Here is a 17,233-nt window from a genome sequence, read left to right as displayed (position 1 = left end):
AATTCAACACATTAACATGTGGGATGAACAGGGATGCAAATTTTCTGGGACATTATAAGGACTCTTTTGCATACTTGGCTTAATCTAATTCTTGACTTCCCTCTCCTCCCCGCCCCTCTGCTCTCTAATTTGCTCACCTTGATAACTTTTTTCTGATTTGTCAACCTTGATTACTGTTTTTGGTTCTCTATGCCTTAAATATTGAGTCTGTTCTGGTATGGCTATGGTCTGAAGAAGTGGGTCTGTCCCATGAAAGCTCACCTAATAAATTATTTTGTTAGTCTTTAAAGTGCTACTTGACTGCTTTTTTGTTCTGCTTACATCAGTTTCCTTTACATAGAGACTACAACAGGATTTATTCACATCAACTGTGATAACATGGTGGCCATCTTGCTTAACTGAACTCACTGAAACTAGTTGTTTCAACACTGCAAGCAGAAAGTGCTTACTTCAAAACATATCCCATAGCTGTGCATGTTGTGGGTAGGTAAGACATGTCAAAAAGTAGATTCTGTCTGGAATTTATAACACCAGATCTCATGGTTTTAGCTCCTTTCTCAAGCTGTTTGTGTGAAGGGATGAGAGAGGAAAAGGGTGTGCTTATAGCTAAGGCACTAGCACTCGGTAGTAGCTTGCTCTAGCATATATTCACTGACACCTTAGGCAAGTCTCACCCCCTCATCTGTGAAGCTGGGAAAGTACTTCCTTACTCCCAGCTTGTATCCAGAAGGGAAGCTGTAGCAGCAAAGGCTTTGTGGACACAAGCACTTGTTGCTAAAAGTCAAGTGAACACTGTGTCGGCACTTCTGCCAATAAAGGTCACACTTACCATGGCAAAACTTTTGTCATTTGGGGTGGGGAGTGCGAAGGAGGGGTTAAAAACCTGTGAGCAACAAAAGTTTTCCTGATCAATTACAGGTGTAGGCAAAGCCTAAATGTAAGGACAACACTTAGCAAACCTGAGCCTCCAGCTGCATTGTGATACAGGCATTGCCTCCTCCCAGAAGCGCGCACTCCCTGATCCTTTGGGTTCAAAACAGCAACTCTTGCGCAGAGATTCCCCAGGCTGATCTTGCCAGCATTCAGCATATGGACACCATCCTTTATTGCTATGGGACGGGAGGACACTGCCTCCCGCAATGCTGTACTTCTCTTCCCATCCCAGTGCTGCTAGAATAGCTTTCCCTAACCCAGTGTGGTCTCCAGACAGGAAATTTGTCTCCATAAAGGCACACAAAGGGCTAGATTCTAAACACTGCTTCTCTGGCGTTCTCTTGGAGGGTACTCCCCAGCAACTGAGCCAACAAACTCCAGAGCAAGGAACATGCATCTGCACAAATTGAGCTATGGAGCCAAACTCTCTAGCGGGTGGCTGTAACTCGTATCTTCTGAATGGGGCACTGACCAGCACATGAGTTACACTCACACAGCAATAAAATGTGGTGAACCCATGAGTACTTCATTTCTTTTCTCCAAACTTCCAGCCACTTTCTCTCCTACAGTAAGATCCCAGAAGACTAAGTACCATCCCCTTTGAGCCAGCAGGCCAACTTGCTTTAACATGTTCTACTCACTCTACAAGTCTCACCCTTGTTGAGCACATTGTGGTGCCAGATACACATACCCTTAGACATTTAACATAAAGACACTGCTTACGCCAGCTCTGCAAATGAGCTTATTCAAGTCATAACTGAACATTTTACATTTCTGACCCATAAAGCAGTTAGATTAAAGCAAGCTTCAGCAACTGCTTTCATGTCTCCCTTGGCGCAACCCTTTCCAAAAATACACAACACTCTCCAAACAAGGTCTTATCAGTCAGTGTCAAACCATTGCAGTCTTCGAGTTGGGAAGCCAGGAATGAAATGCTACTGTATCAGAGATTTGTACCCATTATGTAGATTACAAACAATACATTTTAACAGAAAAATGTCCAACAATGAATGCATTCTTGAACTAGAAACAAGCCTTTCTATAACCCAAGAGACCATTACCATGACCAAGAAGAACTTACTATGTTTTCAAGGGTGTAAGAATTTTCAGTGACAACTGCCTTACCAGACAGCAATGCCAATCAAAAAGGAATGGATTAGATATGGTAGGAAAACAAAAATTTATTTTGAGGGAAGAGACCATTCAGCCAACAGAAAAAAGGTCCCTCTCCTTGGTACTAGGAAAGATGGGAAAAAAAATGAAGAGGCAAAATAACTTTGTGCCGCACTCTGAAACGTTTCCTAGGGTGGGTCTTCTAGAACAGGGGTGAGCAAACTTTTCACACTGAGCCCCACTTTTCATCCCTGCAATCAGCAGGGCCCCCCCAACCTGTCTAATGTCATCCAAACCAATAGAAATTTTAGCTATGTGCACATGAAAAAACCCTTCCAGCATGTGCAAGAAAAAAAAGTATGTAGAATGTAAAACCTTCATTAAATCGGTATAGAAATGTGAATACACAAACATAAAAACAGTTTAAGCCTGACTGTAAGCCTCACGCACCCAGTGAGGCAGGTGAATTGTGGTGGGACAGTACCCTTCTGGCTGGGGGCTGCCCAGCTTGAGGCAGGCGGTGACTGTCCAGTGAGATGCGATGATCTCTCCCACCGTCAAAGGCAACCCCTGGCGCTCGTTCTCTACGCCAGTCGAGCAAGAGCTTATAACCGGTATGTGTTACCTCCCGTGCTGGTTCAACGCTGTTAAGCGATGCTGGAGAATCTCTCCAGGCATGAGCCTGGGCAATTTTTGGGGATACTGGGCTGCCCAGATGCCAGTGTCCCCCTCTCAGCTTTACTGATATAGTCCAAAGGAGAGGATAACCTCTTTGTCTGGTACCAGCTCAGCTGCACGAGTTGTTGGGTCAAGGCCAGCAACAGAACTGCCTTAGGACTCCCCTCTGGATTTTCTGTCAGGGTTTACTCCCTTAGCCTTGCTCCTTCCCAAGATAACCCACAAGACAGTAAAAACAGTAAAGCAGTCAAGTAGCACTTTAAAGACTAACAAAATAATTAGGATTTTTTTTAGTTATTTTGTTATTTTTATTTCGTTATTTTGTAGATATTTTGGTAGTCTTTAAAGTGCTACTGGACTGCTTTTTTGTTTTGATAGAATACAGACCAACACAGCTATCCCTCTGTCGCTATAAAACCAATAACACACTTCAACATTTTTAATTAGATGGATGAGCTGAGACCCAGCAGCTGATCATGCTGCACCCCCTCCCCCACTTATGAAATTTCACACACACACACTTTGCACACCTCTGTTCTCAGATTTTTTTTAGCACTTCTTTGTACTCCTCTCATCATGGGGGCAGGGCAGCACTGAAAGAGCCATGATGCTCTCTTAATGGAGAAAGGTTAAGGGGGAGATAGAGTCATTAATTATACTAAGGTTAAACTTAAGTATGGGATAGCAGAAACACTCCACCAACCTTTCCCTTCCAAATATCGCAGGCCTTTGTGAAATGAATTTTGTATCTGCTATAATGAAATTCACTTCCCCTCACAAATAGCAGGGCATCCCACTATCCTCCCTATAGCAAATTAATCATAAAGGAGGAAAGGCACATGGGGCCAAGGGAATACACTTGCTAGTACAATAGTCATGCTAGGGCAAGATCAGTCAAATTCTCAGAGATCAGAGATGCAGCAACGAACCTTTGTGATATGCACCAACAGTTAATGCATTTTAGCACCAGAAAAAGACATCATGATTCAGTCTAACCCCCTATATAAAACAAGCCAGAGAATTCCACCCAGTGTCTGCTGCATCAAACCATCAACTCCTCACTGGATGGCTCAAAGAGATCAGCTATAAAGTTACATATAGCTCAACTGATGCTTGAAGTTGGAGTCCAATGGTCAGTTCCCCTCACTGGTAAAGCTGTGCCTTAGTTCTAGTCTCAATTTGCTGAGCTTCAGCTTCCAGTGAGATCAACTTTTTCCATATAAGATACTCTCCACAAGAAAATAGACTCAGGACCTAAAGTCAGTTTTAGATTAACCGACAGACTAAGGTATTTAACTCTGTGCAATTAATATGCAAAGAAGTCATTCAAGATTCAGTTTGGTACAGGCAGTCTTAAAAGGATGACTTGTGCTTTCTATTTAAGTGCACCAACTGATAGTAAGTTACACTACTGGGTATTTATTCAGATATCTATGTTTTAAATAAAGGTTTCAGATAAACAATAAGCCACCTCTGTTTAGTACTTATCTGAAAAAGTCTTCTTTTGAAAGTCTACTAGTGAAAGCTTCTGTTTCAGTATTTGTAACTAGTGTATTATGCCTTTTATATAAGCCATAGGGCTACTTTTCACTGTGGAACTTACAGAAGATTAGTGCATTTCAGTCTTGGACAGAAACACATACAAACCTACAATGCCAGATGCCTTATATTCACTGAAGTGCTTTTTCATACCATGCCAGCTAGGTATTTGAACAAATGATCAGTTTCCTGTAATCCTCTGAAAAAGAGCATTAGTGCTCCAAAGCCAGTAGTACTCCCAGGTGTTCCCTGGAAACCTGTCCACAGTTAGATCCTGCATACAAAGAAGCAGATACACAGAGCTACTAGCAATAAAGGTTTAGTACCTTTCAGCAAGTTACAGAGGAATGCAAGCCTGAATGAGTCTAGAGTTTAAGCATCCTGCAAAGCCATTTAAATGCTTAAACCATGTTAAGTGCTTGGGGGAGGGGGCCAAACACAGGCCAGCTAGTTTTTTTTGTTTTTTTTTTTGAAGTCATGTCATTTCACTTTCTAATGAAGACAAGTAAAGCATTTACATCACAGCACTCTATACAAATGGCTATGCTCCACCCAAGGGTATGAGGTTTTAAAAAAACTGACTACCCGAAGAGCCACAGCTAACATACAGTGAAATCTGATCACTAGCAAAGGGGAATTCTGCTTTAAAAACCATGTTCACTAGGATTTCATTTGCTTCAGCTAATGCTATATGTTTTGCATATCAGGCTACTGCATCAGAAGCTGCTACACACTGGCATAGAAACAAGACTACAAAAAGGGGGAGGATGTCTCGCTGATCAGCATGCATATACTTGAACAAGCAGCATCCAGGGCTACCAGAACATGTAGAAAATTTAAACTGAAGTTATAAAGCTGGCTCACAGAATAAGATAACCTTACCTTTCCTCCTCCTGGTCTGAGAGGAGAGCAACCCTTCCTTGCATAGTCCTAGGACTAATGGCACCTTCTCCCAGTCCCACGCCCAGTAAATTAATCCTGAAATCCAGCATTCCTCCTACAATTGCAATCCTAAACAGCAAGTTACAACACTTCCTGCCAACAAATTGGAACACGCTGCCAGACTACAACTTAAAATACTCTTCCTGAGAAGCCAGCATTACACTGCAAAACATTTACAGAAAAAACTGCATAGTTTTCCAAACATTGACCTCTAACCACTGTTTCTACAGAACCTTTAGAGCCTAAGCAGTTCAAAACTTGCCTGTGTACTTTGTAATTACATGTAGCTGGTCTTTTCTAGTTTAGAACATAGCTCTCTGTCCTGTAGCACTACAGACAGGCTTCACGTCCTACCTCATGGACAAAAGGCAAGTCACTGAGTGAGCCTTTTTCATTTACACCCAAGCACAACCCCAAAGGTAAGGGAGGCACGATATACAAGCTTCTTCTGTTCGGAGGCTTAATATAAGTGATTTTTTTAAGAGGGCCATCTCTTCCCCTTCATATTTGCAGATGAGATTAAAAGTCTAAATTCTCCCATCACCTGAGAGTTTAACTCTTGTGGAGTAAAGATTAAAATAATTTCAGATTTTCATTGCATTTTATTAACAAAACCACTTCAGTCAGGAAAGTGAGTCATCTGGCCTCAAAGGCTGATGAGGAGCATACAGTTCAAGTTGGGAAGAGAGCAAGTGTAGGGAATGTGGCAGAAGGAATGCAGTGCTGCTGAAGGCTGGGAGGAATGAGTCTCCCAGAGGTCATCTGCATGAGAATGCAAAAGGTGTGCATGTGTGATACCTTTTCAGGCAAAGCCTAATGGGTAGCAAGTAAGCCATGAGAGTTGGTCTATTGTAAACATGTAGTTGTAAAATCACAATTTAAGCTGACATTTAAGGTGGGAGTTGTGAGATCTCACCAATGCTCTGGGTTGTTGTGGGGGACAGGGCAGTCGCCTTAGCTGTGTAAGACATTGATTACACAGGGCTCCCTGGTTTAAAGCATTGTGAGAGAGCAAGGGGAGGGTATGGGTTGAGCCAGCTTGCTGAGTGCCTTGGCCCTGCCTATGCCTGGGCCATATAGCTATAAGCCTGGCTTGACTAACCCTCCCCACCTGTTAAAAGATAGAGCTGGATACTAGGGTGTTTGTGAAACCCCACACTAGAGATACCAAGAGCTGAAATCACAGAGTGGCAGCTGAGGCCACACAGAGCTGAAATCACTGGGTTCTGCCTTAGGGCAATCCCAAGCAGTGGGGTTAGGACCGGTGGACAACAGCAGGACCAGCGGGCGGCTGGTAGGAGCGGTGGCGGCGGCGGTAGACGACGGCGACCAGCGGGCGGCCGGTAGGAGCGGCGGCGACCAGCGGGCGGCCGGTAGGAGCGGCGGCGGGCGGCCGGTAGGAGCGGCGGCGGCGGACGACGGCGACTGGCAGATGGCTGGTGACAGCAAGGGGAGGCTACAGACAAGTGGACAGCTAGTATTGCCCTGGTGATGTATCTGTGGGCTTTGAGTTTGGGACTGTACCGCAGAGGGTACACCCTGTAACTGTGTGTGTGTGGAAAAGGGCCAAGAGCCCCAGCAAGAGACTGGGTTCTACTGCATATGGGGATGGTATCTGGGTAAAAGGGGTTTTGTCTCTTCTGTGCTGAGATATACTGCATCTGTCGCTGTAACCTTGGGGTAGGTTACGGTCATTAAACAAGCCATTTCTATCTCAGACTCTGTGCTTGCGAGGGGGGGAGAATCGCCTTACAGGCACCCAGCACGGGGGTGAAATTGTCCCAGGCCACTGGGTTGGGGCTCGAGCCAGTTGATTGTATCCTTGATAGGAAAACCCCACAAGAGTTGAACCCGGCCCTTCTGGCAGGCATCTGGCGTTAACAGAAGGGTTACACAAGATAATTACAAAGGTGGTTTTAAAACTATTTTTTGCACTCCCTTGATTGTGGGCTGGCAGGGATAGGCCAGCACCCCATGCATATGAGAGCAGTGCAGAGCCATGGTGTCCAACGTGCTAGCTACAGGAGGCTACTTGGCCAGCTGAGTGTGGCTAGTTGGTTTAAACAATAAATATATTTTCAGAATAATGTGGCTAGTTTGTTATAGCAATAATCAGTGGCTACTGCTTCAGAACTGGTTGCACACCACAGGTGCAGAGACTGAGCTAACTCTCAGTAACAAACAAAGAAGGCATATGAGGACACCACAGGCAGGCATTCTACATCAGTTATAGAAGTGCAGAGCACAGGCTAGAATAACTGGGTGCCTGAGGAAGCACACAGTGCTGCTTATGGGAGCACGACTTGCAGGAAGAAGTGCACTACAAAGAAAACGAGATGGTCTAGGCAAAACTGTAAAGTTAAGTCAGATTTGTGTTTTGTTTGATTATTTTTTCACATTCCCCCCAACCTTATTCCCCCAGCCCTCTGTGTAACCTAACAGCAAGCTTCACTGCTTAAGGTATGGGCATCCCTTAAGAATTACCTGCATTCATGCCACCGTGTGCACTATGTTTGCTCTCCTATGCAAGATTTTCCTTCACAAGGCATTCATTACCTATGACATCTAGTTCTACCATCTCTTGAGATGAAAGGGGGCCATAGGTAGATGGTAGCTCTACTCCAGAATTGTAATTATGCTCTAGGACCTACTTTAAATGTTTCAGTTTAAAAATGTGCAACAAGAAAGAAGACACTGTTACAGAAAGTCAGTAACTGTGAACTGTTTTCACCCTGCTTTTTGCAAGCAATTCACACATGAAAGCAAGGCTTAGGCCAGATTTAAGATATGCAATTCAATTCTGTGAGAAGCTCTCCCATCAGCCTCCCTTACTCCTCACCACAGTGAGGAGTATCAAGGTTGGCGGTAGAGTCCTGATGGTTTGATTTAGCACATCCCGCACCAAGTGCTGTGCTAAATCAAACCCCAGAAGATCACCTGTGACTGTGTTGTTCTCCCAGTAAGTACAGACGAACCCTTTGATACTGCTGATTTACCACATGGGCATTCAGACATTACAAGATTTCTTGGTATCTCATGGTGTTACTGGCACTTTCTCTCTGTACGACTGAAATCTGGATTCCATGCATTTATTAACCTGCTCGCAGAATAGACTCTGACCTGATAGCTTCAGCAGAGACTCTCCAGATAATGATCAAAGGGGCGACTGACCTTGAGTGGCCACTTCTTCCCTGTTACTGTACCCTTTCCATCCTCTGGCCACTGGGATCGGATGGGGCTGGGGTATTGGAGAAGAAACACACAAGGGCACCAGTACTTATGTGGGATAGGTCACAAGAGAGAGGCAGGGATGAAGAAGGCAGAGCCAAAACACAAAATCCTACAGGTTCTGAGTGGTTGGGTCCTCATAATGTAGTTCTTCCTTTCATACACAATCTGATTCTGGTTAAGAACAACAGGATGAGGTTTTTGAAAACAAACATTGACAAGACAAGTAAGTTCGTGCAACTCTATGCCATTCCGTTTGTGGGAAAGCTAAATGATGTTAGGTCCCATTGCTTTGTCTGTATGAACCCTAAGGGGACTTCAGAACCGTAGAAAGCAAATTTTGAATGTACCATCACTGTGGAACATCACATATCCATTATCTCTTAAAATACATGTAAAGACAGGTATAAGGGGGGATTTTTAGTAGTAACTGGTCATTCTGCACCTTGAGAAGCAATTAGCTCTCAATCTCTCTGAATCCAGTACTGTCAATGCATATTCAGTTCTGCTCAGAAACCTTAACTAGTATTAGAGAGGTAGCCTTGTTAGGCTGTATCTTCAAAAACAACAAGAAGTCCTGTTGCACCTTATAGACAAACAGATATTTTGGAGCATAAGCTTTTGTGGGCAAAGCTTTTTGTTCGTCCATTAAGTGGGTCTTTGCCCATGAAAGCTTATGCTCCAAAATATCTGTTAGTCTACATGATGCCACAGGACTTCTTGGGGTTCTTAACTAGTATGGAATCCAGTGCTAGTTATTCCTATGTCATGCTCCCAGACACACCCTGGAGCAAGTGGAGCAGACACGTTCAGAAATATTGCCAGTAGGGTATGCCTCATCAAATTTGGTTTCTCCTGTTCTTGCACAACAGAAAATTTACGACCCACTCAATCTATGATCTCAAGAAGCAAAAAGCCTTTCATGGAGATTTACAGTGACTGAAGTGACTCCAGTCAACTCTGCCAACCCAGAATTAAAACCATTCTCCAAAATATGTAGTTCAAAAGCAGAGGTGTTTGTACACACTTGCAGCATGCAGGAAGTGCTCTCACCACATGGAGTGTTACTGGGAGGAAAATCCATCTGTAAATAAGATAGTACTATCATGCTCATCTGACCTAGTTAGCATTTACCCCAGCAATACAACATACCAGTAAGCACACACAAGAGTGGGAGCTCCAGTTAAGACTCTCTAACCAGTCCCATTCACTTCTTACAAATTACTTATTTCACACACTGCTACACCCTTCCTAGTTAAGTAAATTTGAGACAGGGAAACTCAGGCATAGAATTTGAAAAACTTGCTCAAGTACAAAGAACTGAGATGTTCCTGGCTCCCTGTCACACACTCAATAGACCAGGTGTGCAGATACTGTCTAGTAGCAATTGGACAGATCAACTGTTCCTGTAAAAGACATCCATACCGTCTTAAAAGGCACAGAGAAATCTCCAAAGTTTTAAACTACAAATACTGATGACAAATCTGACCCAGAGAATTAAGTCACCCATCATTTAGAAAACTCACAGAGGCTCTGATTTTTGTTGAAAGACAAGGCAGACTAAAGAAGAGCTGTCAATTTGTTTGGGACAAACCAGCAAACTTATAAGAAGCCAGAAGTATGGTGCGTCTACACTAGGAACTAACTTTCAAGTTAATGTTGAAGTTAGGCACTACTTCGAAGTCGCCAGCAGAGAGTCTACACACATTTTCCCTTACTTCAAAGTTAAACTTCAGGAATGGAGTAGTGCCCTACTTCAAAATAGGGTGTGGAGACGCTCAACTTTGAAGTTGCTTACTTCAAAAGTTGTACTTCAAAGCACTGTACACAACTTCAAGAAGTTATTCTGTAGGGTAGACACAGCCATAGGGAAAGAAAGTATTTTAGATCAGAAGATGGTGAGCAGAAACGCCCAGAGCATTTGCTAGTTCCAAGGCAATAGTTTTTCTTATTTCCAGCTCCTAAATTTCATTTTTAAAAGGGAACAAAATGCAGGGTAGATTAAAAAATGATGCTTTTTTTTAAATAAAGTCTTATTTAAATCAGATTTTGATTTAAAATAAAAATCAATAAAAATAGTAAACTTCTAATTTAAAAACAGTTACAGGTTGAACCTCCCTAAACCAAAACACACTCATCCAGCAATATCCATAATCCAGCATGATTTTAGTTAGCCAGATGACCACATATCATGGATGTGGGCCAAGTTTCCCATGGTCCCATAAGGTCTGTTTACAGCTCTCCGTGTCCTGTGCTGTTATTTAGCTGTAATTTACCCCTAAATGTCTAAGAGCCCGGTAAGAAGTAAGTACTGGTAATGTGCTAGACAATAGTGACCTTCTATGGTCTAGAACTTTCTCTTGTCCAGAGCCAGTCAGGTCCTGAGGATGCTGGACAAGAGAGATGTTCAACCTGTACTATTAAATCTCATCACAAACATGCTACATACACACTTAGCATCATAAAATGATTTAATGACTCTTGTTTGTCCAGACTATTTCCTCTTGCTTCTTGAAAATTCTGGGTTTTCCGTTTTTGTGCCACAGCAAACTAAATGGTAGCACATGGAAAGACAGACAGACACAAGCTGGACAGGACTGGTTTTCATTTTGTGCTTATGTGATGGAGGACCTTGGCCAAGCATGGCAGAGGAGTTAGTTAAGACACTGTATTAAAGACAGAGACAATATATAGGAGAGGACGGAGGCAGTATAGAAAGAATGGTGGAGTGGACTGAAAAGAAAAAGGGAAGATCTTATTCAGCACTCACAAAGCCTTCTATATTCCCCCACACTTTTGCCACAGAAAAACTGTCATAGTTTCTGGGCATATGAGACACCCTATATGGGAATACTGTGAAGAAATTCATTCCCTAAGTAAAAAAGGAAAACACGTCAAGTGTTAGCAATGTGAGAGAGATGCAGGACCTAGTTGCAAGAATGAATCATGAAGAAAACTGGTTATTGGGAGAAAATGAGGAGGATAAGGCTGAATGGATCAACTGATTAGTAATTTAAATAATTTCACTTGCAAGATCCAGCCAGCTCCAGAACTCTCTGCCCATCAGTGCACGAGGCAGGACTGAGGACCAGAGCAAAATTTGTATCTAAAGGATTAAAGAGTTTTGACACATCAATATTCACAAATCCCCAGGAAATGTGGAGCAGAGCTGGGGCTTCCAGGAAAAGGGAAGTTGTGGCTTCACTCCGAATCTCCTTCCCCAACCTGGGGCCAAACTGGTCACCTGAACAGGTAAGAATAGTCTTTAGGCCTGCTCTCTCTTACACTGACAGATACAATTCCTGCAAACACTGCTAATCAGGATCAAGGAACTGGACCCCAACCCATACCCTTTGAGGTCTCAATGTTAACACCTCAGAGTTACTGTTTCAGGCACCCTACATCAGGAAGAGCACCACAGAAGTTATGCACTGCATGCATTCAAGGAGTTAGTAAAATCTGCATGAGCTAGAAGTTAGTTGTTTGCCTTTAACAAAGGCTCACATACTGGTTCTACAGCTCACAATGGGTATTAAGGGCTTGCACTTCTCCTCTAGCCCTGAATCAGAGTTTGTTGTAGTAACTAAACTTCTACCACTATTTAATCAGTGCAAGTAAGTGCAGGTTTTCTAAGAGGCTGAAAAATGTAACCTGAACACAATGCTGAGGACACCTCATGTCTTCTTACGAGCAGAGTCATGAATAAACTCTCTAGGTCCACTCATTTCCTGCACCTAACAAGCAGGAAACACACTTTACGTTTAGGATTGAATCACTCATCATTACATCCCAAAAATGTAAAGTGGGAAGCATAAGGGCTGGGTGGGATTAAAAAGGGAAGAGAACACAATGCAAGTAAAGTCAAGCACATATTTGAGACTTGGACTACACACATAGGGAGGAAACATCTTCTCCAGTTTTTGCTTACAATGCTTTTGCAGATTTCACAGCAAGGGGCAATTGTCAGTGATGTTACTTACATTTAGGAAGGGCAAAATGCAGAGAACTCAGAAGTTGCAGCCCCTATTGGAACTAATTCATACAAACATCTGAGCAGTGTCACAGACCTAAAATATACATCACCAACTTGGGGGCATCTCTCACCTCTGTTCTACTGACAGGAAAAGCAGAGCTGGGCTTTGTTTTAAAGAAAGGTGCTAGCAAGAGGTTAAGCTTGGGGTATTTTTAGCCAAAACCAAGGTGCTCTTTGCACTATAATCAGTGAACACAGCAATTACAGTAAATTGGTTGCTCAGAAAAAGCACTTCACTGCTAGAGGGAGGGAGATCTGAAAGGGGGATGGGTAATTAAAGTCTACGAAGGAAATAGAAGCAAAAGGAACAAACTGAGCCAGCAGGAGAGGGAAGAGGGAGTATTTTTCTCCCAAAAGGTTCCTGTGTAACAGGATATCTATCTATCTATATATATAGATACACAGGAAGATTTAGGTTCACTCTCCAAACCAACAGCAGCTGGATTACCAGGGATGTTATTATGCTTGGCTACAGCAGGTAAATGTACAGGGATTATCTATATAGGGAAGTGACTGGAATAACTACTCCAGAACAGCTTGAGTGAACACCTGATTCTGGTGTGGGATTCCCATTTATTTTAATAGTGTGTCTACAGAGGGAGCTCTCTCAGGAAGTTTTCCCAGTGCAGATAAGTCCTTCAACAGTCCACACTTTAAACACAAATACGTGTCTGGGTCTTCAGAGAATCAGCTTTGTCTTTTGCAAATTACCTAAGTATGTGTCACTGAGGAAAAAAAATAAATGTGTAAGTAGCAATCTTCTTTTGTCATGTGCCAAAAGCAGTATGTTTGGGATCATTTAAAACCAGACAGATACAACCACTAGTTAAGATTTTTTTCAGTATCTTAGAGTGGGTATAAAGGCAAGAGCTTCTGTTTTCCTTGGAACAAGAGATATCCACCATTTGAATGGCACGTTGAATCTGCAGTTATCAGACATAGATGCTAGCTAGTATCTTTCATGGCACAAACTCACTTCTGCAATGAAGACAATGAAATACTGACATGTACTTTAAAATGTATACTTCCTCTCAAGTCAGACCTATGGTGTTTACCTAACAATTATACCTTTTTTTTTGTTTACCTTTTTAGCCAGCACACCTGATGGAAGTACTACATTAAGGTACCAAGCAGAGAGCAAACTGCTGTAATTAGACAAGGCAGGATTGCTATTCAGGGAACAGACGGTGGCTCTCAGGATCTCACATGACTGCAGGAGGAATGGCAAATAAGCATTGCCTGACCACCAGTCTTACATAATCTCTCTCTCCAGTTTTCCAGTAGAGCTCTTTCTGCAGACATGGTTAGAACAGAAATGTTCAAGCAGGTATTCCACATAATGGGAAATGCTGCCAGAACACAAGACTTCACCTACCAGTCAAGAAGTGTCTTGACTACACCCACTGAAAGAAGCACTCTGACAAAGAGTCCACTTGTAAAACTGTATGAATTCTAATGTAACTCAATCACCTGGCTTCCGAAGCTGGATCTACACCTTCAGTATAAGGACAGACTTGTTAAGTGCCTGTAACCAGCCTATTGGTTTAGTGAAGCTAAACTGGTCAAGGACAAGTCAAGAACACTCATGCCTCAGAAGCAGGGGTGGTCAACATGTGGCCCGCAGGCCACTATCTGGCCCACCAAGCCTTTTGCCACGGCAGCGGTGCTATTTTACCCAAGCCAGACAATGTGAGTGTGGGACACAGGACGTAGTCAGGCTGGGGCAAGAATCAGCAACCTGCAGCTCCAGAGCCACATGTGGCCCTTTCAGGAGCCACTTGCATCTCCAGACGCTGCCACTGCTGACTCCTCTTCCAGCTCCCTGCCCTGCCACGGCTGAAATAGTGGAACTAAATTTAACTGGTTTAGTGGCCAACAGGGCGGTGGGAGGAGCTACCCATTAAAACAGTTAAATTTAGTTCCATTATTTCAGCACATCACAGCAGGGAGCTGCCTGCGCTGCAGGTGGGGAAAGTGAGCAGGAGAGCTGGGGGGAGGGGCAGCCAAGTCTGCCCCTGCTGGAGCCGCACAGCCACGCTGAGAAGAGATGGGGAGCTGGTAGTGGCTGCGAAAGAGCAGAGCAGTGCACAGAGCTCACCCTCTGAGGCAGGTTAATCTTGGGGTGTGGGGGGTGCGAGTCTGGGGTTGAGGGGGTTAAAGTTGAAGGTCTAGTCCCACGGAAAAGGCTCTGCTGGGGCGCATGTTTGGCCCTGGAACATATTAAAAATTGCCATGTGGCCCCCAACACACAAAGGTTGGGCACCTCTGCCTTTCAGCTTTGAATCTCAGGACTAGATTTTCTGGTTTCTGGGAACATTGTTCTATCTCAACTCTTCAACCCCATGGCCCTCTGGAGCAGCTGGCTACCAAACAGCCTGGAGCTAACACTGAGTGTTTTCTAAATGCTTCATGTGACAAGTTACCCCAGCTCACACATACAATGCATGTAGTTATCTGCCAGACAGCAAGTCTCCCAAGAAGTACCAGCCAACATCGCTCTCGTCACACTTAATTGGTTAACTGCCCTAACCACTCAGGCCCAGAAAGAACTGTAATGACTTCAACTCTTCCACCCTTCCACTTTCGGTTTTATCAGATCTAATCCCACCTGACAGATCCTGAAGAATTACAACAAAAAGCAGTCAAGTAGCACTTTAAAGACTAGCAAAATGGTTTATTAGGTGAGCTTTCGTGGGACAGACCCACTTCTTCAGACCATAGCCAGACCAGAACAGACTCAATATTTAAGGCACAGAGAACCAAAAACAGTAAACAAGGAGGACAAATCAGAAAAAGATAATCAAGGTGAGCAAATCAGAGAGTGGAGGGGAAGGTCAAGAATTAGACTGAGCCAAGTATGCAGACAAGCCCCTATAGGCCGTGTCTACATGTGCCCCAAACTTTGAAATGGCCACGCAAATGGCCATTTCGAAGTTTACTAATGAAGCGCTGAAATGCATATTCAGCGCTTCATTGGCATGCGGGCGGCCGCAGCGCTTCGAAATTGAGCTCATGGGAATAAGGGTACTTCGAAGTAGGTGGGGTCCTTTTGAAAAGGAGCCCCGTCTGGACGAGACGCGCAGCAGCAAGCCGCGTCAATTTCGAAGCGCTGCGGCCGCCCACATGCCAATGAAGCGCTGAATATGCATTTCAGTGCTTCATTAGTAAACTTTGAAATGGCCATTTGCGTGGCCATTTCAAAGTTTGGGGCACGTGTAGACGTAGCCATAGTGACTCAGAAAGTTCCCATCACGATTTAGTTCGCAAATTACCATTAAGACATTTGCAAGAGCAGTCATGTAAACAGTTACCGTAGAACAATTAACTTGGGTTGCCCTCTGCCACTGCACCATTCTTCAGTTTGCTGTTCCGGAGAATTTACCGGGGAGAGTTTAGCTAGCTACATTGCAGCAGAAGCTCACATACCTCAAGGATAGTTTATATTCTAACGTTCACTAACCAAATTCCCTCTGTCCCCAGTCAGGTGATCTGTATGGACTGCAAACCAATGCCACTGTTTCCTGGACTACCTACCTGCATGGCAGTCCAGCATCAATGTGTCACATGCACAAGGACTCCCGTATCAAGAAGAGTTGTCCTGAATACTTCTAGGATCTCTCCATTAGCCAAAGGCCAACTCTAACTCCTCTGCATTCTACAGAGACAATTCGACATACCAAAGGATAACGTACCACTGCACAGACCACAGTACTGCCTCTCCTATCCTCTACTGAACTTTCACTGCTCACCAAAGCGAGACTTAACATTTATCTTGAAGTTGAAGCAGTGGCAGGTGGGGAATATACAGAAGACTTCTGGAGAGCACGGAAGTCTTTAGATGTTTATATGAGATTGGTGATGAACAAACAAAGGATAAAGCTCATATTTATCTAACCTATGAGGCCTTTCCTTCCACAACTCTCTTAATCCCTCTGCTCCCTTTCTCCTTCAGATCCTCCCCAGAACAGGGCCATGTATATCTCCAGTAGAGATGTACCACCAACAATGCTACCTTTGATCTTTAGAAAAAGAGGGCTTATCTCTGCCCTCACACATCATTCCACAACTCACTTTTGGTGGCAGATGCAGCTTAATGCAACTCAGCCCCTCCCAAAGCTTCCCAACTGGACACCAGAAATGCACGTTCTGCAAGCTCTAGAGTGGCACATTCAAGTGTACTGCATTCCCTTGAGTGCTTAATTAAGTAGTGACAAGCACACCAGAGAAATTCTGCCCTCAGAACTGGCTCAACAAGAAGGGGCAATTAGAGGGTGGGAGCAGGATTGTGCTGGGACCTTCCCATCATTCTCCCCAATAAAGGGGCTGTCACATTCCTCCACAAACAGTACTGAGAGATTGTAAATGGAATGATCTAAAGTCTAGGTTAGAGCTTTAATAACATGAGAAAAACACTGAGGGTCCAAAACAAAAAGCAGCCAAGTAGCACTTTAAAGACTAGCAAAATAATTTATTAGGCGAGCTTTCGTGGGACAGACCCCCTTCTTCTTCTTGTTTTGATAGTATACAAACAAGCATGGCTCCCTCTCTGTTACTATCGAGGGTCCAGATCTCCTCCCCTCCCATAGGATTTATGGAAACGAGGGTCCTGGAATTTGTCTTCGCCAAGTGACACAGTGTAAGTTATATCAATAATGTAGTCGTTTTACCACTGTCTCCTTTTCCTACTCCCTTTGTTCATTGTACCTACCTTCTGAGTCCTAACACAATACAGAGTGTGAGATTTTAGGAGCAGGGAGTGTCTTCACT

The 17,233-nt window shown here is 43.7% G+C and overlaps 1 protein-coding gene across 3 annotated transcripts in view; it reads right to left on the bottom strand.

Moving 5' to 3' along the window:
* PLS3 (plastin 3) overlaps positions 1-17,233 on the bottom strand; it is an 85,532-nt gene that overhangs the window by 41,945 nt on the left and 26,354 nt on the right. The window contains exon 1 of one of the 3 annotated variants that reach the window (XM_075007498.1): positions 5,146-5,200. The exons of the other annotated variants lie outside the window; for them this stretch is intronic. The gene's annotated coding sequence lies outside the window, so the exon portion shown is untranslated. Of the gene's footprint in view, positions 1-5,145; positions 5,201-17,233 lie in introns of those variants that run through there. 3 annotated transcript variants of the gene reach the window in all.

The sequence above is a fragment of the Carettochelys insculpta genome, chromosome 13 (assembly GCF_033958435.1).
Source record: "Carettochelys insculpta isolate YL-2023 chromosome 13, ASM3395843v1, whole genome shotgun sequence".
Taxonomy (NCBI): Eukaryota; Metazoa; Chordata; order Testudines; family Carettochelyidae; genus Carettochelys; species Carettochelys insculpta.
The sequence above is the reverse complement of the archived record's forward strand: the minus strand, read 5'-3'. Positions and strand labels throughout refer to the sequence as shown.